Source organism: Athene noctua, chromosome 1 (assembly GCF_965140245.1).
Source record: "Athene noctua chromosome 1, bAthNoc1.hap1.1, whole genome shotgun sequence".
NCBI lineage: Eukaryota > Metazoa > Chordata > Aves > Strigiformes > Strigidae > Athene > Athene noctua.
The window spans coordinates 13,997,937-14,024,146 of NC_134037.1; positions in this window are offsets into that span (position 1 = coordinate 13,997,937).

Below are 26,210 nucleotides of genomic sequence, written 5' to 3' on the forward strand. Positions count from 1 at the left end.
TTTTATAAAAGGCTACAGAAGACTTGAGTTCACAGTATGCCTGAAGATAAATCTGCAAAGGAACTTCAGCATTACAAAGCTCAGTGCTGAAATGCTTAACTCTTCAGTGTTCTGCTCTGTGGAAACCTTAATGTACAGCAACCAATGTCTGATTATCTACAGGGAAAAGTCTAGGCAAAATAAAAGCAACAAAATGAGTGAAAATTTGCCAGAATTGCTTAGTGCTGCTATTTAAAGCTGGAGTCCAATGTTCAAAGCAGGGAAAAGAGAAACCACAACAAAACCCACAAAAACAAACCTTCTCCCAAGCAGATTCTGTATACAGCTAGTGGTTAGGGAGTTCGTGGGGGATGATAAGAGACCTCTGTATATTATGACCAGAATTTCTGGATAGCTGAAAAGAGTAAACATAAGGAAGTGCTGTAAGTACAGGGATGCACAGCACTCAGTAACTCTATGGAAATTGCTCTGCTTTGGGTATTTAATTAATCCATGGAACAGGGACTTGATTTGATCCTTTTTTTCTCAGTTCTTGACGTGCTTCTAGACCAAAAGCCTAAGAAGTTGACCTTTCTCTCTGGCTTTATCAGTAATTAAAGAAATTAAATTAAATAATATCAAAACATCCAGGGTAATTTTGACAGAAAAACGAGAATTTTGAGAATTAGAACATGTTCTGGTGTGTATGGCCAAGTCTCTGCTTTGAAACCAGCAGGCATGATGTGAGGACCAGCTCAAAAGGGTCAAAAGGAGAAGTGACAGGTGCCACCACAGTTTGCTGTTCTCATATATGTACCCTTAAATTGACACATTTCTCACACCTTAGTATTCAAGCTTAGGCAAGATGTGTCAAAGATATGTGCAACGTGCAAATCGAAGCCATATGCTGCACAAAAAAGAACAGATATGTTATGCCAGGCCTGTACTTAAACCTCTGAGAGAATAAATGTATCCAGAAGGATCTTCTCAACTCTGAAAATATCGGGTTAAAGGATGGGTAGTTGATGTGGCACAGAATGCAATGTTTGTGCCGAGATGTCTTTATACATTACTTAAGTAATTATGGCCCAAATTAATCTCATCTAATATCAGACACAGCAATGTACTACTTAGGCTAGAAGTGTAGTTATCTGTGTCTCCCTCTATAGTCAGTAGGAAGGAAGAAGCACTTCAAGATGACGTTTCACACCACACAAGAGCTGATGACTGGAAATCTCTCTTTGCTGCATGTGCATTTTGATTAGGTGGAATAAGCCTGGACATCTGCGTGGAAAAGTTTGTAGAGCATGAGGTGAGGAGAGAGAGATCCTGAGAAAATCTGGGAACAGATTGCCAGCTTTTGCAGTGTCAGGGTTGTCCTTGCTGAACAAGGGTTTGGATTTCTGCTTTACAGAAGGAAAAAAAAAACAGCTTCAGATGTTCAGCATGGGGTGGGAGGGTGGGGCGGACCATGGAGGAAAATAGACTGAAGCACAGAGACCAGGGAGCTTTTGAGAAGATCTGGGTCTAGCCATAGCTAGACCACAGGGATTTTCCAAAGGCTGCAGAAGGGACTGTGTCAAATTCGTTGCAGCTCAGGAGGTCTCCAAAAATTGCTGGACTCAAAATAAGACAAGAGAAACAGACAAAACTTTCAAGGACATAGCAGACAGAAAAGAGGTTTCCAAACTTTTTTTTTTTTTTTTTTTTTCCCATTTCAGTCTGTCCCACTTTGGTTTTCTCTCTTTAAAAAGTCATAAATCATGACCTAGCAATTCATAGCTCTTTTGGTATTTTTGTTGTTCACTTAAAGAGAACAGCAAATCCCTTCAAAGCTCTGTCTGGTTTGAATGTCCTGGCTCCCCATGCTAGAGAGTTGAGTGCTTTTTCCTGGTTACAGAAATTGAAGCTTCTGAAGAAGACAGATGTTACTTTCTCATTTGCCTCTGGGGTCCCAAATTTCACTCCACTGAACTAAGAATAAGATTCTTGATACCCAGTTGTTTTACAGCAATGAATTGTCTTCTTAAGATCTTTTATAGCAAAGCTAAGGGATAGATTGAGGAAACACCTTCCTCTCCTTCTTCCTCCTCCCTGCCCAAGTCCAGACTCTGTTTTTAGCAGGTGGAGGCACAGAGTCTCTCATACATGCTGTATCTCTGCTGCAGAAAAAAGTGTTGCCTCTGAGCCCTACAGTAATTCACAGCAGCCTTTGGGCTGCTGTTAGTCTTGTTATCAGCAACTAACTATATACCAGAGGGCGCTGACATCCTTAGAGTTAATCCACCTGCTCAAACTAGCAGGAACTCGGTGTGGTGGAGACCAGGAATAGCCAGATTTTACCTCTTTAACATATGGCCTTGGTCATGAGAATCCAGTGATAATTCAGAATGGTTTTAAAACCAGTAGAAGTTTCCATAAGCAGAAGTCGTAGCCTGCCCCAGCACAGAAGGTATTATTCATTTTAGAATTCTGAAGGAACATATTTGCAGAAACTGTTTCATATCTGTTATTTAATGGCTGGGCCTTAAGGGAGCAATATACAAGTACAACTGGTCTTGCTTAACTCTTTTTTCATGTTTTCTTTCATTGCCTGTTCTGCGGCTGACTTTTGAGAATGATTTCTAACACCATTTTTGTGGCTAATGCAACAAACATGCTGTTCATTTTGCAACATATCAATAAACATTTGATATTTTCATAAACCTCCTTTGAAAAGAGGTTAATTATTTCTTTTTTCCTAGAGACAGGCTGTGCAGAGGAAAAGTTTTTTCTTTTCCTTAGGTCTTCTGTGAAATGTAGGTTGTTCAAGTAGAATTATCTGCCAACTAAATTTCAGTCATACACTTGCAAATGAATGTAGCCCCTGAATTGCAAATCAAGGCTGAGTTCAAGAGCTCTTTGAAAATATCTTTCTGAACTTTAAGGCATAGATTGTCTTCACTTAATTTTAGGCCCTTTGGGGCCTAGTCTGTAGTCATCTTCTCTCTCTCTCTCCAGTCGGTGGGAGAAACAGGTACCACGGGATGCGCAGGAGGGTTTGTGCAGGCTGGGTTGGCCCCTTGAAGCACACGTCTCTGATGAGCGTGGGAGACTGCTGGTGCTCCCAGAACTCTGCAGAGCTTTGACACCTCAGCTGGCTGTGCTTGCAGAGAAGGAAAAATGTGGCATGCGAGAGGGAGGAGAAAAGGCTGCATTTATTTTACTTTTTCATTGGTTATGTGAACTGGCCAAAACCTAAGGAGGGTGAAAATTCTGCTGCATAGCTTCCTTGGCTGTTTTCAGGCAGTCCAGTAAATAAGAGCCATCTCAAGACTTACCTGAGAGCTGTCCTTAAAAATGATCAGTGTTCTCTATCCTTGCATTAGTTGATGTCAAACTCCAGAACTGTTTCCACTGTAATTCACAGAAGTGTTTGCAGAATAAGCAGTTTCTGACTAGAAATATCAGGAGTCCAAACAGAGCTTCTAGATGAAAAAACATCTGTGATATGGTAAAAACCACAAGCTCCTCAAGTGCGTATATTTCTGCTTATCTTGAAATAAGAAAAAGCTTCTGTAGTTCTGATATTTAATGAGTGACCTTTTGCATTGGGACAGAGATCAAAGAGAACAAAAATCAAAGGGGACTGCAGTGCGTTGGCTACAATATCTCCCCTTTGTTTGCCGAAACATTAAAAAAACAAATAAATAAATGTCAACCAGTTCTCAGATGACAGTTGTAGCAAGTTATGAGAAGCTTTATCATTCTTCCCCAAGTCCTAGGTAGATAGTAAAGAGGGTCAGAAGACGACTGCCAGAGAAGCATCACTCACTGAACAGCTACACCATCTTACAGTTACTACTTTGGTTTTGTTCAGCTTGAGCTTCATAGAGCTGTAGGATACACATTACTGAATAAGAACAGTTGGTCAAAGTAGAAACTGCATCGTAGGAGGCAGAAGAGGAGATTAGATCAAGTAACATCTGCATAGCTATAAAAGTGCACACTATGGCTTTGTAAGGCTGAGCCAAAGGAATAGAACAGACTCAAAATATGGATATCATAGAAGAAAAAAAAAAAACAACCACCAAAACTACCTCACAGCAGTATGCTGATCCAAAAAGGCTATCACTGAGCAGCATGTAAAACAGGATTTAAACCATGACATAATTCCAGAGGGCACCTTCAAGCAGCACAGGGCTTTCTAAAAGCATGCTGGAGCAGGCTGGCTTAGCACTGAGGAAAGCACATCTTCTTGCTCAACCTGTGGCAAGTTTTCCTGCAGAAAATGGGTTCCTCTTTTCTTTCACTGAAATGGCTGATTATGCCATATGGCTTAGCTTGAATGAGGGTTTTTTTGGTAGGCTAGCTCCTTTTCACAAAAAAGGAATGCAGAGACATTCTAGCCATCTTGAGGATGTGCATCACCACGTAAGAATGGACCAGAATGGCTGCATGTCTCACTGTCTTTAATGTAGTTAACCTAAGTGATAGGAACCTAACGTTATTCTGATGTTTTAGAGGGGAACTTAATCCAACAAAGCCCATGGGCTGTATTCAAAAAGAGATATAGGTGTTATTGCAGCAAAGTCTGCAGACTTTACAGGTAAGAGCTCTGGGAGCAGAATTCATACTGCTGAGGTAGGCACTGAAGCTAAAACAGCCAACAGGCACTGCAGGACTGAGGACTGTGGCCAGACACCCTGCTGTCTGCCAGGCTCGGACACCAACCGACAACCTGGCAGCAGGGGCATAGGGGAAGGTGGGATTCACAGCTTGAACTTCCACAGATACCTGTAAGGTGGTGACAACCACCTAGGGGTTGTACAGCCTGCTGTTGAAAGCACTTACTGGAATGTGAGACCTCCATTTTAGGCCTGTCAGAGATAGAGAACTTGGAGGATTTAAATGCAAAGTGCTTATTTCAGAGAGGAGTATGCTAACCACCAGGATAAGAATGGGCTGATCTCTCTCCATCTGGTGAAAGTAGGTCACCGGCAACCCAAATGCAAACTAATGTAAGCAACTGGAGCAGACTTCTTTCTTCCAGTGAGATAGCCAGAACAAGTGAAGGAGAGAAAATGGAAAAGAGAGATCCTAATGTTCAGGGAACACCATGTATTTTGTGTTCTTAAGAGTATATGTGTCCAGCAATGCCCCTGAAGATACACATCCAGACATTGCTAAGCAGTAAGTGTAGGTTCCCCTGGTCAAACACACAAGTGCTGTTTTATTAGCCAGTAATTCAATGTAGCTTCTCATCATGTTAGATATCTATTTTAACTGTAATGGTTATATTAATAAGATATTAAGCAGTATGCTCTGACACCCACAAAATACAGTGGAACTTATCTAACAGAATTTTGGGAAAAAAAATGTTAAAAAATCCATGGCAATACTGATAATTTCTGCAAGATTTATCCTTTGGTTTTTTTTCTCCGTATGCAATTGAAATAAATTTTCACTACTTAAAAGAAAGAAAGCATGAAATTCCTAAAAAAATTAAAAGCCTTCAGTAATATCTCTGTATGTAATATTTTTTGTGAGTTGCCTAGGAAATTGTTTATCCACATTTAAGGGAGACACCATTTTTAGTTTAAGATAAGAACATTTATCACAGCTTTTTAAATATTTCCTGCAAGAAGGCAAGAAACAGGCTCTTTAATCTTATCTATCAAGATGCAAGTCAATGCATATCCAAAATGCAGCTGAAGTGTGGACTAGGCTGCGTGCAAAAGCAACAGATTTGTTTTATATATGTAAGTTGAAATGACCAGATCTCATAGGACTAAAAAGTACTCTCTGAATCCTGTGGGAAACTAATTTTCAAGATATTATTTTGGAAATAACAGGAAATGGCAATCTCTTCAGAAGAGTAATTCACTTTTCATTTAGGATTAGAATCTGCCAGGTACTTAAGCATGTTACAGAAATAGCAAAGCTGGGATGAATCTACTATCCTTTCATAACTTACGTAAGAGAGGGAGACATTGCACATCCTGCAGCTGAGAACACGGTATTGCATCATCTCAGCCTCATGTTTTTTTGGTGCCCTGAACAATGCAGGGAAAGAACATGGACCTATGATGATACAGTCCCATGAAAGCCTGTTTTGTTTCTAAAGCTCTAGGATAAATAGTGATTCAGACATATATAGGGCATGGCAGACCAAAAAAAAAAAAAAATGGTTCTGACTGTGTTTTTCACAAAAGGTCTTCAGCAGAGCTGTTTAGCTGGTCAACAGAGCATAGAAACATAAGAGAGCGAGCATTACCTATAATGTGACTTCAGTGCTCCATCCCAAAAAGTGGCTGTTGGAGATGCTGTTTGGAAAGAGAGCATAAGCATCCCCACTCTCTACAGGCCATCACCCTTGCTGTTTCCCAAAATTAGGGGTGTTGCATATATCTTTTGCACTCACTGTGCACCTATTGTCCATGAATTTCTCAGCTTTTTGAACGTGTGTCAGCTTTCATAACCTATCTCAACAGAAATTTTCACTACTCTGTGTAAAAAAGGACTCTCTTTTATATGTTTTAAACTTATTGCCAATCAGTTTTGGTGCTCCCTATTTGTAACATTACCGGACTTGGTAAATGCCAGTTCCACACTCACCTAATCTACAACCTTCTAAATCTGAAGTTGCCCCGCTCTGGGTAGGATGACTTCCTGAAGTCAGAAGATGACCTCATAAGGTCTTCTATATAGTTGATCTTCCAGCCTGAATTATTCTGCTCTTCATGTTTTTTGTAAATCCTGACCATGTCTCTGTCCAGCCTTCCCCTTGGCATATTGGAGTTTGTGCATTTCTTGTCTCTCCTCATAAAGCAGTTGCTTAATCATTTTAGATGCCCTTCTCTGTAGTCTCTTTAACTCCACTCTGTCTTTCTTGAGATGTGGAAGTCAGAACTACACACCATAATAAAGATACGGGCATTCCATACTTGTTGCACAGTACCTGTTTTCATCTCAGTATCCTTCATTACACTGCTCACTGTTCTGTTGTCCTACTTCAGCAGCTGCTGCACACAGATCCAATGATTTCTGAGACCTGTCAATAATGACTCTAAGATCTCTTTTCCCAAGTTGTAAATGTTACACTCCCTAAAGCTGTATGACATGGCTTTCTGTGGTTTATGCCCATATGACACAATCCAAATTTTACATCTTGATTTTGACTAGTGTTCTTGATAAACTTCAGATTTCCTGCTTGACATTTGTAATACAGCACAGAGACAGAAATATGGTGTAACTGTGATGATTTCATGTGTTTTTTGAAACAAAAAAAGGTAAAGAAAAAGAGTAGATAAATACAGCACCAGCTCCAGGGCTTGAAAATGATTGAGCCATATGAAGCGGCAGCTTCGCTGTCTTCCAGTAATTGTAATGCTGTTGGATTGTAACACACATCTATTTATCTGATCAAATGTTACACGATCCCTGTGATGTGTTTGTTATTATGGTGACTTTGCTTTTCCATAGACAGGGTTGCTCTGATTTTTGATCCAAGAGCAGGATCCAATGTCTTCTCTATCCAGATAGGGTGCAGTAATATCCTCTAAATTACTGCCCTTATTCTTTGAACACACAATAGATTTTTAGAGATTGTGTAAGCATGTTTCTAATTAGTCCATGAATAAAATTTAAATAAAAATACCTACTTAAAATAATTAGTCATGTACAGGACTCTTTTTATCTCAAATGATCTTGATAAGTGGTGAACATGGGTTCTTCCAACATTCCTGAGTTTAAGTAATTAGGTTCAATTAAGATGCTTTCAGCTGTCATATACAATTGTTGTTACTGGTGAATAATAGATGCAACCAAGCCAGCAACTCAACATTTTCCAAGGTATGACCTGACATGTATATATGATCTCTTACATCATTCTGATGTCCGAGATGGCACAAATGTTCATTATCCTTTCTCACCACTGCATTTGTATTCTGCATCTCTCTTTTTGAAGTGAATCCTCAATGAAAGTGACTTCTTGAATCCAGAATTCATATCAATATCAGTAAATCAACTTATTTCAGTGAAGCTGCATCAGTTTTTTATCAACAGGTTTTCCCTTCCTGAATTAAAACACCTTTAGTCTATTTTCATCCTTCAGAGAACCAAAAGAACAATGAAACACTGGTGAGTTTGAAAGAGCAATCTGACATAATTAAGCAAGTGGGTGATAAGGCATTCACAGCTTCTCTGTGGAGAGATGTGCTGGTGAAGGACTGGATCTCACACGCTTTTGCCTGCAGAGTCAGAAGGATAGGATACCACTTGGTGAGTGCTGATGCAGGTTACAGGAACAGATGGTTTTTCTAAGCTTGAGTCTCACCTGCTGCCAGCTATTGCTGCTCAGGGTGGTCCTTGTACAGCATGTGCCATCGTCTCCTAAAAATAGTATGCTTCAAGGAACAAGATGAACACACATCCTATAGCATAACATATCACGTTACCAAGTTGTAGAAATAATTTCTTACAACTCTCTGTACTGTAAAAGCTTTAGAGACTGAGACAATAGCTCTAATATTTTAATTTTTAAGGAGTTACTTTTATCCATAGTTCTGCTGTTTCACACTTTTTCTTTCTGTGTCCCATTCTGATATCCTGGCTCTACAATCTTTCTGTCTGAATTCACTGTAACTGCTTTGAGAAACTCAGCCAGAACTCCATGGGACCTTGCATCAAGCCAACAATAAAACAGTGCTCAGGATGAGGATGTATTAAACAAAAGCATACTATCACAGGTGAAGAAGAAGATCAATGGCAGGTTTTGCTAAGAATGAGTTTGGTAATTTATTCAATTAAAAGTAGTGCTACCACTGAAGTTTTCCGGCAGTTTGTGACTGAGATTTGGCTGCATGGCTAAGAGGGAAAGAGATTGTTCTAACTGGTCATACACCTTCTCTAGACTGTTCTGTGAAATTACTTATGTCAATAACTGGTTACTCTCTGAGAACAGGATGCAGTAGTAGGTATGTGATGACACAACTCTTTTTAGAAAAATATATAGTTTAAGAGCAATGTTTTATGTTGAACTACGACTTCATTCAATTGCATTTCTCCCTTCTACCTGTATATTAATCAAGGATTAATTCTTATCTCATGCCATTTTAATTAGAAAAAAAGCATTTACTAACTTAATTTTAAATGCTATAGGGATATCTATAGATCTTATCTAGAAATGTTAAGATGCTCAGAGTAGGCAGTGTAATCGTAACTAACACTGTTCCCCTAATGACATGTGATTATGATGTAAGAGGTTACATTTTTTCAGCCTGCAAGAACTGGTCAATTTTCTTTCTGATGTGAAGAAAAAAAAAAGTAATTAAACCAACAGGATGCAGTAGTAATAAAAACATGAAATCTAAAAGGCTAACTCAAGGAGACTCCATGTTACTCCATGTAGTAACGTCAGATTAGAAAAATGGTATTTTTGATTCACTCATCAGAAGACAATTATATGGTCTAAAAATGAATTTTTGACTTTGAAAAGATAAAAACTCTGAAGTGTCATACTTAGACAGAGACCTCTAAGTATTACCTAGTATAGCCCATGCTGACCATGTCCTGATATATACATGGCGATTCTTCCACCCTATTCTTAACACAGTTTCTACAATTTAACACATAGCTCCTTCATAATAGAAGATAATAAGGGCTTTGTCATTGATGTAGAATATTGTCCCAGGTCCTGAATTTAAATAGTAAAGGCAAAATCCAGAGTGTCATTTTGTTTTGTTTTATTTTACTTTTGCTTAAGCCTAGTCAAAACATTCACACTTGCAGCTGCTGTACTAAATGACATATGTCCTCACAGCAGATAATCTCACAGGTCAACTCAAGAGATATTTATATCACAGTAATGATGCAGAAGGGTACTAATATATTGCTCAGAAATCAGAAGTGGTAAAACAAGGGACAGTGTTCTGGAAGTTCCTCTCTCATAGGATTGTTTTCTCAAAACCTCCAACGCCATCCTGATCATTAAGTTTACTATTTTTATCTTTATAAAGTTGTTCATCCCCATTTCAGTCATGAGAACACACTTCATGCTGTATGAAGTGAGACTCTGCAGGAATGGATGCTTCATTATGTTAGCCTAGTTGTGGATTAGTGAATTTGCCTTTTAGTAAGTTAGTTTGAAGACAGAGAATGATTTTGCCCCTTAGTGATACTTCTCAACAAATTTAAGAAGCCTTGTTCAAAAAAGCTTTATCCATTGGCTTAAACACAACTGGTTGCACTATGCTGCGAGTTTGTGCTATGGTATTACTTGGAGTGCTGGACATCTTCTCATGCAACTGGATCCTTCCTGGATGAACACCCTCCGGCTAACACAGTGAGCTCTCTTCCCAGGGTATAAGGAGGAGAAAGGAAAGGATATTGCAGGAGTTGGTACTCAAGACTTATTCCAGCACAGACATGAATGGAAATATTTCAGAGTTTAGGCATAGCCATTTTGGAGCTATTTTCATCCTGGCACACAGTTCTTTGAACGGTTGTATGCTGTGTATTTAACCTACTTCTGAAAGATTATTATTTGGGAACAGGGCAGTGTGTAGGTCCAATAATCATTATTTCCCAGGAGGAAATCAAAAGGAGTGGAAGAGGATCTGTGCTAAATGATGTTGCTCTCCCTAGCATGAGATTGGGCCTTCAGTCACTGCTTATTTCCATTCAGCCTCCCAGAGGCTTTTATCCGCTCTTCCCACTTGCATCATGGAGGCAACTTATGAGGTACTCTATTTTTTTTTCACAATAAGCATCGAGTTGAGTTGAAACAGATCAAGCAGCGGGACCTGTCAGGTGGATCTGCACTCATATTCTTCATAGCACTTTTAAGGAACAGCATAATGTCGTTGTGTAAGTAATGATATTTATGATATTAATCGTTGATGAATGAGCAGAGTTAATGAACTTCCTCTTCTGAGAAGAAATTGAGCTGGAGTTGACCTGGATGAGCTAGTTTAGCCTGGAATTTAATTAACTAGACTTGGATATTCTTTGAAAGAAGAAGCAGTTCCTATTGAGCCATTCAGGTCTCTTGGGCAAATGCATAATAAAGCATGTTTCTAATATAGTTCATTATTTAGCTGAGAAATCAGAATGATGGAAACAAAGTACTAAAAATTTATGTACTTTTAAAAGTCTTTTCCCTCTTATTACAGAAAAAAACTACCCTAATTAAAATTTGTATTATCTACTTAGAGTTCATAAAAGTGCCTAATTTAGATATGCTAATAACTAGGCTGTTTTTAAATTACAATGTATTTAAAATATATATGATGCAATTTATGTTTTTTAATGCGTACTGTTTACCCCAAAGATTTAACAAGCTCTTCTGTGAGAAACTCCTGTGTCATCTCATCACCACCTGTAATGAGCATTGCATGGAAGGTGCGAGAGTAAAACAGTTTCCTTGGCCTTGGTACATGGGTGATGAAATGCATACTACTGCTGATGATGAATGTGTGTCCATGTTTTGCTTAGTCTATATAGGTTCGTATAGTGTGGTTCAGCCCTATGTTATCTAAGCACTTCCTAGTACTGTTTTAAAGGACTTCACTAACACCTGATATTCTTTCTTACGCTGTCCTCCAGGGAGCCATAGCCAATGGCAACTGGTGAAAGCAAAGGCTTGAGATGTTAAGCATGATAAATTTGAGCTTTTATACATGGTATAAGTGTTAACACTTTAGGGAGAAATTGTGCTAAGGACCAGCACTGAGTGCAGTGTAAATAAATGGGCTCTGGTAGCCTGCAGCTTGTGAGCTGTAGTGTGCAGCAAGGCAGGGAAATTAAGATGCTGAAGGAAAGTGGCATGCAGCTTAAGAGTCTGCCTAATTGGCTTTAGATTTACAGGAAAGTGAATGTTATCAGAGCTGTGCAATATGAACATACCTGGGAAAAAAAAGTCCAATAAAACAAACAAACAGAGTCTTCCAAATGCTGCAGAGAAATGGATGGAAAAGATTCCTATTCGCTCTGGAGGAATTACATACATTTCTTTATGTGTAGGACTGAGCATAGTTATTACTCCCATATTTGTTTTTCAGTTTTCTACAAAATTGGTTCAATTAGCAGCAGCTGGATGATTCCGGTCAGGAATCATATATCCTAGTATGTAAAGAGCGAGATCCATTGGTACAAAACTTCCAGTGTGGTAGTTCAATGCTTGTGCAATAGCCCTCTTTCTCAGTGGGTTCTGAACCACCACCGGCCGATTGTGCTAGGTCTGCTTTTCTGCGGGTCCCTGAGGATTCCAGCAGCAGGGGCAGCCGGAGTGCCCACAGCACGCTGACACTCCTGCAGCAACAGCCACGGTGCAGCTTCAGGGTGTGTGGAAGGAAGCAGCACTCACATCAGCTGCATCTGAGTCTTCCTGAGATGTCCTTACGACTGCTGGGGCCATGGGAGCGGGGGGTTCTGCATTTCCTTACAGTCACACTGCATAGATACCTGTGTCACTGTACTGGCAGGAAGATTTTTAGAGAAATGTACAGATTAGAGCAGCTGTTGTTATCTGTTTCTGATTATTTTTCCTTTGCTATAGACCTGCTGTAAAGTAGTGGCACTTCTGGTGCTGTTAATTACCCTTGTTTTTTCACAATAGATGTCAATCCTTTGTCTTTGAAGCAAAGATGACTGTTTATATGGATACCAATAGTGGAGCTGTGATCTGAACCAGAATACTGCAGACAGGATATAAAGTGTATGAAATATCCCCTGAAGATAATTTCATGGGGAATTTCAAAATAATTAAAATTTCTAAAAGATCAAGGTTCTCTAAAACTGAATTTTGCATTCATGGCTAGTATCCACAGATATAATTACTATGATTTTTATTCCTCATAACAACTCTTGATCTGCTGTACTGAAAAACAAAAAGGGAAGCAATTATCATTCTTGCTGTGAAATTTCATAAGAAAATTATATTTATTATATATCAACATTATATAGTACAAAACATAGCTGCAGTTAGGAGCAGCTATTGCGAAAGGTTCAGCTAAGTGGAGCTTCATGTTTAAACAAATGTTATAGGAACATCAACTACAATAGAAAGCATTTATGACATTATATAGTCATTAAAATGTATTTGCAATGCTGTAGCAAAGATAGACTGTTAAGCAGTGGCATATTACCATTCATGAAGAATTTCAATCTGATGTAATTAAACGTAATTCTCTTTGTGCTACTATTTACTGTTTAAAAAGTAATTGTTCTTTACTTATACAACCTGTCACCTCGTATCTGAAGATTTGTGTCAATTTTTCTCACTTCATTTTTTTTTCCCAACCAATAACAATGACAGTGGGGACATGGGTTATGGCCCCTCACAAACAATAGCGAAGAGAGTGAAAAGGAAGTAAGGGTAGCCATGGTTAAGCTTCTACACCGGGCTGATTCCTCTGCTCTACTGGAGAATTTCCATGTGGTTTATGGGATATTTTTAAAGAAATTTTTGTGGATCTGGGATTGTGTGACAGTACTTGGAGTTACCAGACACTTCCCTGAACCATATTGGAAATTCAGATATTCATGTTAAATGCCTGAAATCCATGTATGAAAAATAGATTTATGTAGGTACCCTGGGTGGCGATACATATCTGTAGAGCAGGAGGATCTTTAAACCTTCAAACAGTAAATGAAAAAGGGAGGTGTTTCTGAAAGCCTTTCTCTCTCCTGCAATTCACAGGGGCTAAAGCACTAGCCCAGGAAGTATGGGAACTGGGTTTAAGGTCTTCTCTCCAAAGTACTCAAACTCCCATATTTTTGTGTAGAAAAAACCCCAAATACAACAAAAACCAGCGCCCTATATAGGGCCATAAGCAAAGCTAGAGGTCTCTAGGCTAAGCTGAAATATGAATGTTCTCTACCCGTCCTGTTGAATCTGGGACTCTACCCTGAAGGGCAGGGAGAATGTGCAGAGGGCAAAGTGGAAAGTTATCTGACTTCACAACCAATTGGAAGAAATAGCAGAGAGGTTTAGATATTGGAATATAATGGGACTTGCTAGTTTAATCTAGATGGAAGTTGAAGTGCTTGGGGACAAAAGATCAAAGAGAACTAAGACTGCATCAGCCCAAAACTCAGAAGAAATTAAGGATGTTTTAATCAACTAATTCACAAACAAGATCAAAAGTAGCAAAATGCTGGAAAACAGTTTCCTTAGTATAAAAATATACTCATTCAGTAAGGGTGAAATCTTTTAGCAGAGTGGCAAAACTTGTCTTAAAAACAGATCTGCTTGAAGAATGAGATCTTCACTACAAATGCAATGAGTGAAGCTTGCAGAAGAATTATATAACCTTTGCTGAGCTTTGAATTAGGGATTGTAGGTAGAAAAGAATGGGGTGGAATTTACATTGCAAGAAACTTTTTAGCAGATGTTATTTAGCCCTAGGCAGCCCAACAGTTGCTTCAGTTCTTTCCTGCTCTAACTTTAAATTGTCGTTTGGGGATCTTAGATCCTTTTTACGTTTAAGCCAAGAGAAGTTATGCAAAAAGTTGCAAAATTATGAAAAAAAATCCACCTAAGTGTTTAATGAAACTCAACCCTCTATACACAATAAAACAGTTTTTCAGAAGTATTAAATTATATAGGTGCCTTCCCCCTTTCTGGTGCATAGGTATTGTTTTTAGTGTTTTTCAATAGTTAAAGAGACATAAATACATATTTGGCATTTTTGCACAGATCTTGTACATTCTGTGATGTTTCTCAGTGCCAGTAGTTCTAAGATTAAGGAAAGAGTGCCAGCTGTTCCATGGTTATAACCAAATCACTTCTACTTTTTATCCACAAATGGTGTTAATAAATAACCATGTGGGGCTGAGCTTGACAAATGCTTGTGTGGCGGTTGTTATCACTCTGGAATAGATGTCACTTAGAGCAATTTACTGACTTGCTTCTTAAATAGATATTTGTTGAGGATAGAAGCATTCAAATTTGAATTGTAAATTATTCATTAATAATGAAAAATAATAAACCCTATACCTATTTCCAGCACAGTAGTTTTCATCCTTATATCTTAAAGTACTTCTCACAGGACAGTAATAGTTTAGTCTGTCTTTGTCTCATAGTCATAGTCTGGATGTGAAAAACTGGGTTACAAGAAGGGAAATGCCAGCAGGACAGTGGCAGAGCCAGGGCTTGGTCTGGGGGAGTTTTTATTAAACACGTGAGGAGAAGCTGATAACTCTGGAAGAATTAAAGTTTTCTTTCCTATATCCAGGTAGAATGTTCCCTGAAGTGACTTGTGCTGATTGCCTCTTGCTTGTCTTTCCCTAGACCCTCTCCAGTTTTTCCATGTCTCTTTGGAACCCAGGGGACCAAAGGTGTCGCCTGACAAGTGCTAAATAGAGAGAGAATCACAACCCTCCATCTGTTGGCTCTACTCTTGGTGATGCAGCCCAGGATGCATTTTGCCTTCACTGCTGCTGTTGGGGCACGCAGCTGATTCGTGCTGAGTTTGCTGCTGCCCAGGACCCTGAGGGCCTTTGGAGCAGAACTACTCCCCAGGCAATCAGACCCCAACCTGATAATCCCATCTGTGGCTTATTCTGTCCCAGATATAGGACTTTACAATTATCTTTGTTAGACTTCATGCAATTTTCCTGGCCCAGTCTTCCAGTCAGCTGTATATTGCATACAGAATATAGCATATCTCTAATAGACTGCTGTTGTGGTTTAACCCCCATCAGCAACTAAGCCTCAGACAGCTGCTTGCTCACTCCTCCTGCAGTGGGATGGGGGATAGAATTGAAAGAGTAAAAGTGAGAAAACTCATGGGCTGAGGTAAAGACAGTTTAATAGGTGAAGTAAAATTTATATACACAAGCAAAAGAGAACAAGGAATTAATTCGCTACTTCCCATCAGCAGGCAGGTGTTCAGCCATCTCCAGGAAAGCATGGCTCCATCATGCATAAGTTACTTGGGAAGACAAAACACTCTGAATGTCCCCCCCTTCCTTCCTCTCGCCCCATCTTTATATGCTGAGCATAGTGTCATACAGTATGGAATATTCCTTAGGTCAGTTGGGGTCAGCTGTTCCAGCTGTGTCCCCTCCTAACTTCTTGTATATCCCCAGCCTGCTTGCTGGCAGGGTGGTTTGAGAAGCAGAAATGGCCTTGACTATGTGTAAGCACTGCTCAGCAATAACAAAAACATCCCTGTATTATCGGCATTGTTTTCAGCACAAATCCAAACCATAGCCTCATACTAGCTACTTGAAGAATATTAACTCTATCCCAGAAAAAACAGCACAGCTGCCTATCTTAATCCCAGTTTTCATACTAACGTGGACATTTCTTTTTTTGGTTCTCCCTGCGCTGTACTTCAATGCATGTTGCAGATGGTTCCAGTCTAGCTGTGTGTATCTATTGCTAGTGCACTGCCACAAAGCTACACTAGACCTAGCTTCAAATTAGCTTGCTCAGATGCCGTTCAGTGGAGCCTGTCTGGCAGGTAGGTAAATACTGAGCTACGCTATTGCCAGTGCCTGAGCCATCTCCAGCACTGTGAAAAAGTTTTGCAGTCCCAGAAGCAAATGTGGTTGTTTCTGTGTTCCCATGCCTTGGCAGACAGCACTGACATCCACAGGGAAGACTGTCTTGAAACATAACAGTATCAATTTGACCTCCATTTGATGTTCTCTTGAGTACAGTGGCTTAGTGCCACCCGCAGCAAGACTTTCTCTTGTGCAATAATTTAAATGTATTTCCAACTTAGTGTCAGCCAGTAACAGTACAACGAGAGAAATCATGGTATTTGTCAAGCATTCAAAAGTAGATTACCTTCATAGTTGAGGAGTGAGGAAAAGAAGAAGATCTCCCAGTCAAGTTGATTTTGGAGGGATACAAACTTCTCCCAGTCAACAGCTTCCAAAGTGCTGGGATGCGTGCTGGGACTCTGCTGGACCCACAGGATCTGTGCGTATTGGAGAACAGGAGAAAGGAGGTCTGAGAACTGAAAAAGCAAAACTTCCATGGTAGCTTCTTGATTTCTAAATAAAGTTTATTTATCTTGTTCTTTCTCTGGTGTGTTAAATTAGTCCCAGTTGCAATGGGGAGAAGAGAACCTTGCTGGATCATTGTGAAAAGTAAAGGATTTGCTGCCAAAAGAAGAAAAATTAAGATGGTATGTACTTAATTCTCAGTTCCAAAACTTGCTGATTTTCTCTGAAATGGGAGGGACTCCTTCCTGGTTTTACACAGCCTGTGGGTATCATTAAAGCTGTGTTCAACACATAACATGTCAACCAAGGTCTTCCCATATATCTTGTGCTGTTATCTTCTTGCTGGAATGGTAATCACAGGTTTCATTTTTCTACCTTGCTTTCCAAATTTTTTGCACATTTTTGTTGTACTTTACACTGGCATACAACTTGGCAGCCACTTTAGATGTTGCTAGAGTTGTGTTCTCGTGCAGTTCTGGCTCTCTTATTTTACTTCCCAAGATACCTTTTTAATCGACTTAATTCTATTATTGAAAATTAATTTGAACATAATAGGCACAACCTTTAGAACTATTTGCTCACATCTGCCAAAGCTCTTTCATGACCCAAAGTAGTGCACCACAATTATGTATAAGTGGCATAGCTCAGTTTTATGTTTTTACAAATTACTTTTTGCTCTGATTCCATTTTTTATGTATATAATATAGAAAGATCTTAGTATGTATATAGGATTATAAAAATGGATATTTTTTAACAAAACAAAAAGTGTATATTTGCCCCTAATTGCAGAAAATGTCACTTTACTTGGGGCTGTTAGCACATTTTTGCATAGTATTACGATCAAGAGTGCTGGATTCAAGAAACATGGCTCTAGTTTATAAATCTATCATGAGGTTTCTGAACAATCTTTTAATGTTGCTCCCTGACTCAGTTTTCCAACTGTAAATTTAAGATTGCATTATCCACTTTGCTTGTCTACCTTGTTCATTTTCTAGACATTTAGGGTGGAATAATCAGTTGGTGTACATATAAAGTGTATATCACAATGGGTTATATCTTTTCTTGAATCTGACGACATGTCTGTACAGGCACTGAAATGAGGACCAAGGGAGAAGAATAGGGTTTACAACTGTGTCCACTGGAGGCTTATTTTTTATATTTGGCTTCTTGAAATTTGAAAACACTCCTGTCTTCTGACTATTTCTTGCTGGAAACTTTCAAAAAAAGTGTGTGTTTTACATAAGTATTGTATTATTTATGATGAAATGGAAACAGTAGTTTGAGACTGATGAAATACAATTTCTTTATTTTGAAGGGAAATTAATCATTAATTTACAGATCAGTGTAATACATTGTTTATCACCCAGTCTTCATTGACGCAGCCTGTCTAAACTTCATAAGTATGTAGAACTGAATTAACAACTTTCTTCAAAGGGAAATGGGAAATCTATGGTCTTTGAACTTAAAAATCCATGACTTTTGGAGTCTTTGCTCTAAATTAGGATGTGGGACCCAAGGGGACAAAAGTTCTTTTGTTTATCCAGCCCAAACTGCTACTTTGAACACTTGTGCAGAACATTTAAACCCTACTGTAGTCCTTAAAATACAGTTACAGTGGCTTCCTATACTTGACAGTGTTAACAAAACTGCATGAAGCTTGACCTTAAACCTCAGCAGTTTCTCAGACCAGACCTGCTCTCATTCCACCTGTGGGGCTCTGTATAACAGGTATCTTCAGGCCCCAGCTGGCAAACAGCCAACCAAACTGGTGAAAATAAGATTTTGGAGATTTTCTAGGTATGTGTCATGTTGGAAGTACAAGGGTTGAAGGACTGAGGCTTTGGGTTTGTGAAGCTGTGGTTTACATCCCTATGCTTGGACTTGAATTTTGTTTCACAAGCTGCTGCTACCGTACTGGTTTAGAAGTGCCTTTCTCCCTGTTTTCATAAGAAGGATCTGATTTAACTGAGGCTACTAACCCAGATGATCAGTGGTTGAAGCACTCCACCTCAGCATAACATTTCTGTCTGACAAAAATTAAATCCTAGCACATACACTAGAAAACCAGCCCAGCTCTCTTCAGCAGCAGACTTCCAATACAGCTTTTAAAGTGTATTTAATTTGTATTTCTCACACTCTTCAAGAAAGGCTATGAATAAAACCCACTGGGATACTCTTCTCTACTATAGCATCTGATTAAATCCTTCAACATTAATGGTAATACAGAGGACTGCAGAGGTTACCTCCAAAGACAGACACCAACTGGCTTACCATCCAGACTTTCATATAAGCCAGGAGTCTGGTCCCCATCCATGTCTGACTTGAAAGCCCAAGTCTTTAAAGTGATCTCTTGCTCTAACTGTTCTACCACAAGCAGAGAGAAACGTCAAACACTTGCACTTGTGTTGTCTTCATCTCCTGACCTCAGAAGTTTCTGCTGGTGTGTAAAAATATTGTCTAAGTTGGCACATTAAACCCCCTTCTCAATTCTTCCTCTGGTATAAAGTTTTTTGGAAGAACTTACAACTCCAACACATCTGAGAATGCATCTGTGAGCATCACACTGATGCCCAGCTGTATTGCCTGAACTGTGGCTCACACCATCATCTGGATGGCAGCTGTACCACAGACAGGGCTGGAATTAAAGTCAAGTCCCAGTAATGTACGCTCACACTTTAACTGCTGTCTTCAGAAAGTTCTGTCAAGCCGCCGTGCCTCATGATACAGAAGAATTGCAAACTTACTACTTTCTTCTACTTTCTCTTCCCACAAAAGTAAGGCAGAATCACTCATCCATTCATGGGGTAAAGATCACTTTTCCTAACAGACATCTTAAAAAGTAGCTTTAAGCACATATAAGTAAGGCGGATTAACATATCTATGTATGCGCAAGACATTGTCAAACACTTCATGATGCCCTTGTAATATGTTCTTTTGATTCTTTATTATCATTTATGATATATTTATTTATATCTGTCTCAGTCTCTGCCAAGGCCATGGGTTTTCTGAAGTAGTTTGGTCCCAGGCCATCTGGCCAGTTCACCACATGACAAGATTAAAGGCATGTGGGATTGAAACAGAAATTGAGAGTAACTCCTCATGACTGATTCCCTCTGGTGGCACAACAGACATCGATGCAACAACTTTCATATACTAAAACGAATACACAAATACATGGCATACTTGAGCCAGGCATATGATGAGTGATGGGTGGGTTGTTAATCCTGATTTATTCATTCATGACATATAGATAATACACTATACCTTCTCCCATTTGCAGTATTTGTTTAAAAGCTGTTTGTCAGCTGGCAATTCATTTAAGGAGGAAGATGACCTCATGAGAAATTAATGAGGTTGCCATATTTTACGCTAGTCCTAATATATTGAACAAAATCACCAAATTTATGAATATCAATAGGACTGGTAGCACAGCAGCTCTTCTACATCTCAATCCCACAATGTGTTGCTAGAAAAGTTAAATTGTTCCTCACAAACATAACAAAATGGGACTGTTATTAAATGCACCAAAGCTCACGGATGTCCATGGCCAATGTGAGTCTTTAACACACTCAATACTGTGCCCCAAGCAGACATGCCCCTATTTAACTTCTTATTCAGAGCAGAAAGAGCTGATTTTGTGAGTCAAAAGACTGAAAATATGAGGTCAGAGCAGAGGAATGGATGGAGAGGCAGAGAAGAGGATATGAAAAGACCTAGTAAATTGAAGCTATTTTTAAAGAAGATTAAAGGCAAAACATATAATCTAGGAACATTTATTTAATATCTAGAAAATTTAAAGAAGAAAAGTGATTTTTTTTAATAGTATGTCTTGAGATTTTATCTGTGAGATCCAACTTGAAGCTAATTTTATACTGATCAGCTCAACTCCTGTGGTAGGTGTACCATAATGACTTTAGAAGAAAGATAGAAATTCTTTTTGCTTTCAGATGGATGAATATTTTGCTGTGTAGGAAATAAAGCCTGGTCTGCTCTTCAGCTTTGCCTGTCAAAACAGTCATAAAGACTTCATATTTTAAGCCATGTAATCTATTCATTCCTATCATGTTCATGATATTAATAGGTTATATTATTCTCTTTGTCTTTCTGTGTTTAGGGTAGAAAACTTTCCCAGCCTCTCCGAAATCTGTAAAGTGCCTTTCAAATAGGTGCATATACTGTATTTTATAGGAAAACAAGAACGTAACTATTCTCTCACTGAAAGCTGAATTCTCATGCACTGCATAATGAGAGTAAGATTGAGTGAGAAAAAGCTAAAACCTGTAAGAATTTGTGAGAATCACAAAATGTATTAAGCAGACAGGTAGATTGTACCAGAGCCAGGTTTAGAAGTTGAATTCCTATGCCCCAGGAAAGACTGGTATTTAAAAAAGACAGAAACACAACACTTGAACTTTGAACAAATGCCTTATATTTAGATATTTTTAATGTGACAGAAATTCTGGAAAGTTCTGATTTTGAAAATAAACTATATCTTTGCTGTATGAAGAGATTGATCTCATTCTGAAAGTATTTATTTCAGAACACTGAAACATTTATTTAACACAGTTATAATGTTAACGTTGGGTTACTTTTTCAGATGTTCAAACCCACACTATAAGTCTGCTTCAAGCCCACATTATCTGCAAGTGGGGTAGACAAATATCTGCCCAAGATAATTAGCTCTGACTAGATGTTTAACTTCTAAAAAGCTAAAGCTAGAAGAATTGAGTCCTCTAAAGTATCCTGATGTTATGACATGGAAAGAAGTATTGAAATACATCAATTGAAAACACCAGAAAAGTTATGTCTAAAAAAATATTTTATTTTGTTAAAGATATTTTTCAGCCAAAAATTTTTCTACCGATTTTTAATATTAATCTCTTAACATCAATAACCACTGTAAATTAGTTAATATAAAGGGAGACTTTCTATTAGTTCCGTGTAGAAGCAGATTTTTCTTTTTATATTTCAATTATGCAGTTGGATATTTAAAGAAGCTTCTCTCCAGCCATCCATTCCTTTAAGAATGAATTAAATATTGACTACAGAAAATTTTGCCTTTCCTTTCTGGACAGTTTCTCTACAAAAAGGACAAGCAAACAAAAAAGTGAATGTAAGCATTTTGAAACATTCTCAATGAGGGACTTCAATGTGAATTCTAATAATTTGTAAATAGTGAAATCTAAGTATCTGTAAGTACTATTCTACTCTCTGAAAATAGCTTCCATTTTTTGCCACTCTAAAATTAATTTATTTTAGAAGTGTCTGTGTCCCTTTTTCTGGGGTGAAAAGTTTCCCACATCAACAAACGTTTGTTTCAGCAGTATAAATGACCTTGAGTATAGAGGAAGTGCTATGGAGTATTAAAAAAATGTGAAAACAGAGAATAAGTCTCTTTACTTTCAGTAATTCTATTCTAAGCTCCCCCCCCCTCCTCCCCCCCTCCAACTGACAGCTAATTGTACTTTAGGCTTTGGGGGCTATCACAAACCTCAAGAGATCATCTAGTCCAGCCTCCAGGATGGAGGAGTACTGAGGTTATTCTCACTGGATGTTTATCAAAGCTCTACTCAAAAATTACCCATTATAATATTCCATAACCTGACTCATTAATCTGTTCCACACCTTAATTATGCTTAGCACCATAATAAATTGCAGGTGAAATTTGGACCTTACCACTAAAGAAAAGTAAAGAACATTTATCCATGATAACAATCTACATGAATTTAAGGACTAATATGTTATTGGATAAGATGGGTATGGGATAAGTAGAAAAAAATAATCTTTTCTTCCATTGAGACTGAGGAGCTGCCAGGGTCCATAAGAAAATACAGTGCAGACCTACTTATATAACAAAATACAGTGCAGCTGCACTGACCTGGCATTTGTTTATTTAGGAAGCTGATGAAGAAAATAAGTATAAAGTTTTTATACAATTATTACGACATAGTGCTTAGGATCTGGTGTAGTTGGGAACTGTCAGTGTTAGGTTAGTGGTTGGACTGGATCATCTTCAAGGTCTTTTCCAACATAGAGATTCTGTGATTCTGTTTCATCTAATTAATACAAGCTAAACTTTACAGGTCTATTTGTTAGAACTGAGCTGAAATGAAAATTAACAACAAAACCTGCCTATATTTTTAATCTTTCTCTGCAAATTCATCTCCATTGAAACGTCCAGGAAAATTTTTAGTAAAAATGAATTTCAGGAAAAAAACTCAATCAAGTTTAGCCATCTGTTGTCTTACTGGAAAGCCTATGTGCAACTTGCAGTTATCTGTATTTAAACATGATGATTCAAATAATTTATCTCTTTAAACCATCAGCAATTCTGTATTATTTTTTACTTCTGCAAAAATGTATAAAACCATAGGCCAAGCACTCTGTATCCTCTCCTTTCTTCAGTTTTCTCTGCCCAGAGAGGCAGGTGACAAAGCAGTTTGCCCTCATAATGATGGGGATAGATTTTACCAGCTTGCTAGAGGTTGTCCTCCCAGCATGACTGCTTACACGGCACTGCCAACCCCACATTCTCACACTGGTGAGTCAGCAATTAAAAAATTACAGCTTTTTTTTAAAAAAAAAATCTTTAATATTTTTTCTTGCTTGTTTTTTTAGTTAAAGTAATTCATTTTCTCTGCCTGTACAAGCCTTTTTGATTAACCCTCAGTGCTCTGGTTCTTAAAGCTAATTTTGGAAATGAACACTTAAATTTGTCTTGAAATCTAATAGGGATCCAGGAGCTGGTGCTGTGACAAACCTAGCATGTATAGTGACATGCACAAGACAGTCTTGTGAATGGTAACACTATGTGTAGTGTGTTTTCCAGGGTTTTCACATCTGATTTGTGGGTAGAATATTCTGGCTAACATTTCTCAGCTCATTTCCTGGTAGACAGACTACATTTTCCTTTCAACCTAATTATAGTCCCATATATCACCCTAAGTAATCTCGGTAACAATTTACATTTTACACATCTCTCCCTTTTAACTTCAGACTCCATTCAGTTCTGTGCCTAGAGTGACTAACATATTGAAGTCAGCCACATGTTCCACATTTTGAATGGAAAATAAATTCGCAATATCAAACCTGAAGGCAGTTTTGATTCTCTTTGCCATCACTGGTGCTTTTTGGCTTTACCACTCTGCTCTTGCACTTACTGTATGCTTTACCACACTGTTCCGGCTCAGTTCCAGGAGTATCTTAGAGAAAAGAGAGGACATAGCATCCAGACCTATTAAATAATTAAAAATGTGCTGTATGGGTAATTTTCATGGACACATGACACAGCCTTTAGAGATGAAAACCAGTTCCTGTCTTCCTGGATGATGAAGTTCTGTTGGTCAGAAATGGGACCATGATAGAGACAGAAGGAAAGAGTTCATGATTACTGTTCTTTGAGAATTTTTACCACTGTCCATTTAAGCATCTTGAATATTTATTTTTTTTTTTTAATCTGGCAGCATTAGAGAGCATCTGGCAATACCTTGTATCTCTCTTGGAGGAAAATTCTTGCTTGAGGCTTGGCTTTTTTTGCTTGAGATTTCTTTAAAATGTCTTTTATTTCTCACAAAAGAAACACATTTTTGAGAAGAAAGGTTATGTAAATTGTTCTAGGGCTATGGACTCCCTAGACTCTTTGGATGTTCAGCTGAATCTCCTGAAATAGGAAGCTGTTTAGCTAGAGTGGAATTTACATGAATGCATGTGTATGAGGAACATGAAAAGCTCACAAAATACAGCTCTAGCTCATTGCTTTCCTGGGAAATAAAAATCTCAGGAACTAGATCTTAATTTCTGGGACTAGTAAGATAGCTGTTTCTCTCTCCCCACAGTTACTGGCTGTGTCTTTATCCTTGCATCTCTTCTTATACTTATCTGAGAAAGATCTGACATCTCTCTGTCTCCATCCTGGCACTGCCAAAATCCTAGATCCAAATCTACCTCTCCAATATAATTTGCGGAATTCCTGAAAAGCTTCAAGAATTGTTTGTCTTGCAATAGCTCCACGCCCACAGGACCATCCCCACCTGCCACAGTAGGGTCAGGCTGATTTCTTCATGCATAGCCCATGCATCATTGTGGCTGTTCAAGCAGCAGGTAGAGATTTACGTGAACATGTCTGCAGGATGAGCGTGTTACAAACATTTCAATGTACTGAAATTTATTGGCAAAAATCCAAGACATGTTTTGGCCTAGTTATATGGCTTTGTGAGTGCTCACTTCTTGTACTTTTCTTCTCTTTACCAGAAATATGTTTTTCTGTAGTACAACATACATTATGCATAGTACTATAGTGCAGAGAAAGGAGCTGTTACTTTTATTCCTGTCAGATTTTTACTGAAAGAAAAAGAAACATAGAAAGTAATTTCCTTCTAATACAGAAACAGGAGCTACAAGAAAACAATAAAATCTTTAGTGTCTTTCCCTGATTTGCTACGGATCTTCTCCCTGGAACCAATTAGCTGCCCTGTAGACTGATTTCTTGTAGTGTTTCTGAGGAATTAGTACCTTTTATGGAGTTTATTGGGAAAATACACAGATAACATTAAAGATAAATGTCCCTTAGCCCCTCCAGTGCTGTTTAATTTCTGCTATTTAAAATTTCTCTTTAATTTGTTATACAAGGAAAACCAAAGACATTTTTGTGATACCTGCATTTCATGCAGAGATCAAGGATTAAGGAAAGGAAAAATTATACCAATCATGCATTTTTTTTTTATACGGTGGGCTTCAGACTACTTCACTGAAGCACCTAATTTATTCCTAATTCTAATATACCTGGCAAAACAATCCTTCCAAAGCACTTCACTTTCTTATGTAGACAGGGAAAGTCTCTTCCTGGGCAGCTGAACTTAAGCAAGAGAATCTTCCTCTATTACAAAAGAACAACTTCTCTTCATTGACTACCAGGGGACACTCTAGGGAGATTGCGAAGAAGAAATCTGACCCTGTGGTGTAAGATATGGACAGAGGGAATCCCATCTCCTGTGTTTCTCTGAAGGACTTCCAAAAGAATTCTCTCTGGGAATGGATCTGCCATAGGGAACTCTGGTTAAGCAGAACGAAAGAAAAACTATTTCCAAAATGAGACGAAGAATCCTACCTTAGGAAATCATAGATGAAAAACATGTGAAAGTGAGATTTTTGTATGGAATTATAAAAATTTATTATGCATTATAAAAATTTCCATATTCTTTATTTTAAACACCTTCAAGACCTATAAAAGGGGAATGACTATTGAGTTTAGATCTTTTGAAAGGGAACAGTCCTTTTTAGTCTATAATATA